Raw genomic sequence first — 6000 nt, forward strand, 5'->3', positions numbered from 1 at the left:
CAGTGCAATAGGTCTCGGAGCATTTGAGTTAGAGCTTTTAGAAATGTTTATGGCTTTTTTTTTTTAATTCTTTAGCATTGGCTACAGGAAACAAAAATGCTAAAGATTTACAAAAAAACCCATAAACAATTCTAAAAGCACTAACTCTAATGCTGCGAGACCTATTGCATTTCCAATGCTTGTTGTTAGACCTTGCATTCTTAAGGTGGTCCCAACCCCACCTTATTGCTTTTCACCTCCGCATTTTGCTGTATCTTTTTGTTGGCCTTAGGACTCTGATCACTTTATCGCTACTAATCAGTGCTGAAGTGCACGTGCTTCTTCCTTAATCATGTGTATAATTGGGGTATACCTGACTGACAGATTTAATTTACTTGAAAGCCCCTTGTAAAGTGGTATACCATATACCCAGGGACTGATTGTGCCGCCCAAAGAAATAGCATTTCAAACCTGTCTCAAGCCTGCTACTGCAGTGCCTGTGCTGCAGTGTACTGCCACTTCGACTTGGCATTTAAAACTACTTGCCAAGCCTTAAACTCCAATTTTATTACATATCAGTAACCCCTAAGGTAGGCCCTAAGTAGTCCTAGGGGCATCATGCTATGTAAGTAAAAGGTAAGACATGTACTGTGGTAGTTTGTATGTCCTAGTAGTATCAAACAGTCTATTACATTTTTCACTACTGTGAGGTCTGCCCCTCTCATTGGTTAGCATTGGGTATTCCCTTATACTTTTTGGGGGGTAATTCCATATCAGAGAGGAGAAGCTTTATTTATTTATTGATAAATCCTATCTACTGGTGAGGTTGGATTTAATCTTACTATTGTATAAATGCCATTTTTAGAGAGTGAGCATTTCTCTGCACTTACTGCTCTATTTGCATGAAAACCTGTCTTCAATTGACGTCTGGATTGGGCTGCGAGACAGCTACATATGTGCATTCCCTGTAGACAGCCACAACACAGATCACTCAACTGCAACTGCATTCATCTGCATTCTGATTGGCTTGGGGGAGAGCTCCGCTCCCCTTACCGCAAATATGTTCAAGAACGATAATTTATGTCAGTAAGTACAGTATACCTACATCTTATAATCATGTGTGTTTAAATAATTTGTCGTTAGATCGTTTAAATATTGAAAAGGATCTGTTTTTAATAGACATTTTACAAAAACAACTGGTACATTTGGGAATTCTGTAAAGGAAAAACCCAACTGCCGTGACATTGCCAACCACAATGCCGTGACTCAGATTCGAACCGAGGTTGCTGCGGCCACAACGCAGAGTACTAACCACTATACGATCACGGCAAGCTACTTGGGCTCAATAACGTACAGTGACATGAAGAAATTATAATTCGGAACACTCAGGGCTACTCCTGTGATAGGCTGAATGTGTTCATTGCTTCCTCATTCCTTATACAAAAGCTTTATCTCCTCAGTGGTTGATAGGCTGAAACCGTTTCCTGGCCGCCTGCTTGTGAACTGGCAGGAGTCAAAGATCACACATACACTGGTGGGCCTGTGATGGGACACCAATGCAGAGAAACACACCTGGCGCAGATATTCTATTCTGTTCATTAGACCTGCATCTCCCCTGTACCTCCTCAAGCCATCTGTATGTGAAGCAAGAAAGAGTTAAGGAACGGTCCATCTACACTTTTATTGGGAGGATGCTGCCTTGAGCTCCTCCCAGCTAATCACACAAACAGCAGTAAAGCAAGATAACTACACAGTTAGGGGAGACTGCATGGTTAGGTTTTTGAGGAATTATTGAAACTGACCTCAGTGACCCATAATCAGAGCTGTGGCTAATGACAGCATGCCTAATTATGATGAAGCAAGCACCATGGCTCGTAGGCGCCCCGCAACACACTTTTCTTAGCTCATTGAATTAAAGTATAAACTCCTGCCATGTGTGAGTGGTAAAGGCTTGTTAATTTTGTTGCTTTTCAAATTCACGTCTGACAACAAGACGAAGGAACATTGGGGCATCAGACGCTTTGGAAAGTAGCCACCAACCGCAGAGAAAGAGAGAAAGAGGGAAAAGACAGTATGAGGTGTGGAGAAAACAGCAGCAGGTACAAGGAGCTCAAATGAGATTATTGGCGCCTAAATAGAGCACGTAAAGTAACAGTTCAAATCTAAGAAAAGGGAAAGAAAAGACTAGGAAAAAACACAGAAAGAGCTTGTAGATGAAATTCTCTTCCAGGGACAGCAGGTTAAGAGAAATTACACAGGGAGCAGTTAAGCTTGTAACACGGGGGAGAATAGAAAAGAAAATGCAGTTTTATGAAGTGTGTTTGCCTAATCCAGCTAGCACTTTTATTTTATTTCTCTATTTGCTTCTTTTATTGGTAAAGTAAGTTTCAAGTGCATGCACAGGTATGACCGAGAGAGCCAGGGTATAATAATTTGAAGCGTTTGCACCAGCGTTAATGAAGGACGAGAGTTATAGCAAAGATATGAAAGGGGGAGCGATAATAAATATGTGATATGGCAATAGTGACACCAAAATAAGCCACCTATTTATAAAACTGACATGGAAGAAATACTAAAGGTTATCTTCTGAAATTGTAGCCGATGTTAAAAAGATTCTCGTTGTCGGCAGGATTCGAACCTGCGCGGGGAGACCCCAATGGATTTCTAGTCCATCGCCTTAACCACTCGGCCACAACAACACATTGTAAGGCGTGTGCACATAATCTGTATGCAAGTTTTCAAGGTGTCCCACAGCAAATTCCTGATATTCTGCAATGCACTTTTTAAAAATAATGTATTTTTCAGCAGGCACATTCTCTCCTAAAAACAAAAATTGCATGCGTATATCTCTAGTTTGGAATACCATAGGCTTGCATGCATACTCCCATGGGTCACTCAAGTTTTTTGGACCCTATTGCACTCTGTTTTCGTGCTGCTTTTAGTATATGGCCCATATTACAGAAGTCTACCATCTTTGAGTATTTGAGGCTCCTGTGTAAGTGCTTTATATTTTTTCCTTGAAGAGCTATATAATAAAGGGGTCCGGGAAAGATTGCATTTATGGAAGATAAAAGAAGGCCCACTTGTCCCACCAAATGCTGTAGAGAAACCTGATGTTTTACTCATGTTATCCTTATTTTTATTTTTTTAATATATTTTTTTAAATATATTTTTATTGCAGGAATTAGTAAATTGTTACATATCTGACCAGCATTATAGATCAATCAAAATCAGTGGAATACAACCCTCCGTCCCCCAGAGGATGAACCCTTACACAGCCATTCAGCCCACAATCCAATGGTCGGGCGGCGATATCCAATGGGGACTCAACAGGGAGTCGAAGCTGGTCCGGATGATCCACTGTCCGTCATCTGCTTTTCCAAACAATCCTACAAAACCAAAAGAAAAACCCCTCCCTCAAAACACTATGCACCAAATTAACCCCTGCCCAACCCCGCCACCAGTGCACGGCAACAACCGTAATAGGATCTGTGGGAGGACCCACGAGGAAAGCAACAGACCTGTAAAGTGCAATCGCCTATCGGGACTCGGGGCGAGCTGCTTCCTCACTTTCGGAATCGCTGGGGGCGCAATAATCCCTGAGGGCCTGCACTAATGTCTCCCATTCTAGCGCTGCCTCCTGCGCCTTCTCGTTGTGTTGTCTCCTAGCTAACTGGTACCTCAGCGTGCTTTCTCCCGCCGCCCATTTCAAGAGTTCGCTGTGCCATCGGGCCCCCGTCGGACCAACCCGTGCCTTCCAGTTCCTGGTCACCTCTCGTTTAGCAAGGAGAAGCCCCAAATCAATGAATTTACTGGTAAATTTGTTTTTGGGGGTATGTGGAAACCAGTGTAGGAGTCCCACTGCCGCATCAACCGATAAGGATCTCCCCGTTACCTCCTCCAGGGTCTTCCCCACTTCCAGCCAGTAGGAGGACAATCCCGGGCAGGACCACAACATGTGGAGGAGGTCTGCATCCGGCGCCTGGCATCTGGGGCAGTCCGCGGAGCCTGTGGCAAAATACTGTTGGATTTTCGCCGGGGTCAAATATGCCCTATGGAGTACGTAGTAGTGGACCAATTGAAAGCGGGCGTGGCGCGTGCCATTCCAGGCTCGCCGCACGAGTTGGGACCAGGTCGTCTCTGGGATCTCCTTACCTATGTCTTCCTCCCAACGGGTTCTTAAGGTAGTGAGGGGGGCCAACCCCTCATTGAGCAGTCTACTGTATAGGCAAGTGACCGCCTTCACCGTACCCGCAGACATCATGACATATTGGCACACCGGTGACGTAGGAGGTTCCTCCTGCCCGTGCTTCCAGTGCGCCTGGATCGCTCGGACCAGGGCCGAGTGCAAAAGAAAGTCGCCGCGAGGAACCTCGAAGCGATCAATGAGCTCCTGAAAGGGCAAAAGCGCCCCGTCCTTCTAGAGGTCACCCACCAATTGTAGGCCCGCGTCCTCCCAGTCCGCTAATCGTGACCAATCACCGCCATGAGGCAGGGCCGTCAGCATACCCAAAGGTATTTCGGGTGCATACGGTGTTCGCAACTGGCCCCGGGCGTGGACTCGGTTCCAACACAGGCGAATGGTCTTCTCCTCAAGCGTCAAGTCCTGCAAGGCCAAACGCTGTCGCAGCGATATGAATGAGAGAACATGCCTGGCCATCCCCGTGCCTCTTCTGTCCTCCGGGCCTCGGAATTCCCTGGCGACCTCCTGGGTGAGGGTCTGTAGCTGCGCCGCCAAGTAGTACTTTTCAAAGTCCGGCACCGCAAGCCCACCCTCAGCTTTCGGCCTCATCAGGGTCTTGAGGGCCACTCTTCGGCGGCCCGAACCCCAGAGGAATCCGACCACCATTGACCGTAACAGTCGAAATGCGGCCGGTGGGACCCAGATCGGTAGCGCCCGGAAATAATACAGCAACCGGGGGAGCGCCACCATTTTGAGCAAAGCGATCCGCCCTGCCACCGAAAGCGGTAGAGCAGCCCAGAAGTCCATGCTACCCCGCAGCGCTCGAGTGCTGCGAGCTATGTTCCCATCCGGGAGATCAGATGGTTCATGGTAGACGTACACCCCCAGGTACTTAAAGCAGTCAGGTTCCCACCTAATCTCTCTACTGATATCAGGGCTAGGTGTGCCCTTGCGAACCGGGAAAAGACAGGTCTTAGCCCAATTCACCCGAAGGCCCGAGACCTCCCCAAACGCCGTGAGCGCCGTCGCAGCTCCATTCAGGGCAGCAACCGGGTCCTCAAGGAAGAGCAACAGGTCATCGGCGTACAGCGAGATGTAGTGTGGGCCCGAAGGTGTCCACAATCCATTATAATGGACTCCCGATCGGAGTAGCAGCGCCAGTGGCTCCACCGCTAACGCAAAGAGAAGCGGGGATAATGAACAACCCTGTCTCGTGCCTCTCGCCACCGGGTATTGTGAGGAGATCAGCGGGCCTGCCTGAACCCTGGCCGATGCCCAGGCATATAGGACCGTGGTCCATCTGACGAAACCCTCACCGAGGCCGAATCGCAGTAACACAGTGCGCAGGTAGTCCCATTCCAGGCTGTCAAAAGCCTTCTCCAAATCTACCGATAGGACCACCGGGCATGGGGCGTCCACGAGCGGTTCTCCCAGCAAGCGGAACAACCTACGGATGTTCATGGTCGTGTTTCGTCTGGGGATGAATCCAGCCTGGTCCTCATGTACCAGGGAGCTCATGTGACCTAGCAACCTCGAAGCCAAGATGCTGCTCAGTATTTTATAATCGACCGTCAGCATTGATAAAGGACGGTAGGACGCCGGATCGGACGAGTCCCTTCCCGGCTTGAGGAGGGGAACCACTAAGGCCTCGCACATTGAGCCGGGGAGCCGACCAAGCCGCTTCGCCTCTCTATACACTATCAGCAACCTTGGTGCTAGGAGATCAGCATAAGCTGCATAAAATTCAACAGGAAGGCCGTCCAGGCCCGGGGTCTTATTCCTCGCCATCTTTTGAATGGCGCTGCGAATCTCCCCCAGTTCTATGTCGGACCCCAGGG

General features: G+C 48.2%; 1 non-coding gene across 1 annotated transcript; it reads right to left on the reverse strand.

Annotated features, from left to right (window-relative positions):
- Positions 1–2596: 2596 nt before the first annotated feature.
- TRNAS-AGA (transfer RNA serine (anticodon AGA)) lies at positions 2597–2678 on the reverse strand. The gene has a single exon. It is a non-coding gene; the product is annotated as a tRNA-Ser (tRNA).
- Between the last annotated feature and the right edge of the window lie 3322 nt (positions 2679–6000).

The sequence above is a fragment of the Lissotriton vulgaris genome, chromosome 1_1 (genome assembly GCF_964263255.1).
Source record: "Lissotriton vulgaris chromosome 1_1, aLisVul1.2, whole genome shotgun sequence".
In the NCBI taxonomy this organism is placed as follows: Eukaryota; Metazoa; Chordata; class Amphibia; order Caudata; family Salamandridae; genus Lissotriton; species Lissotriton vulgaris.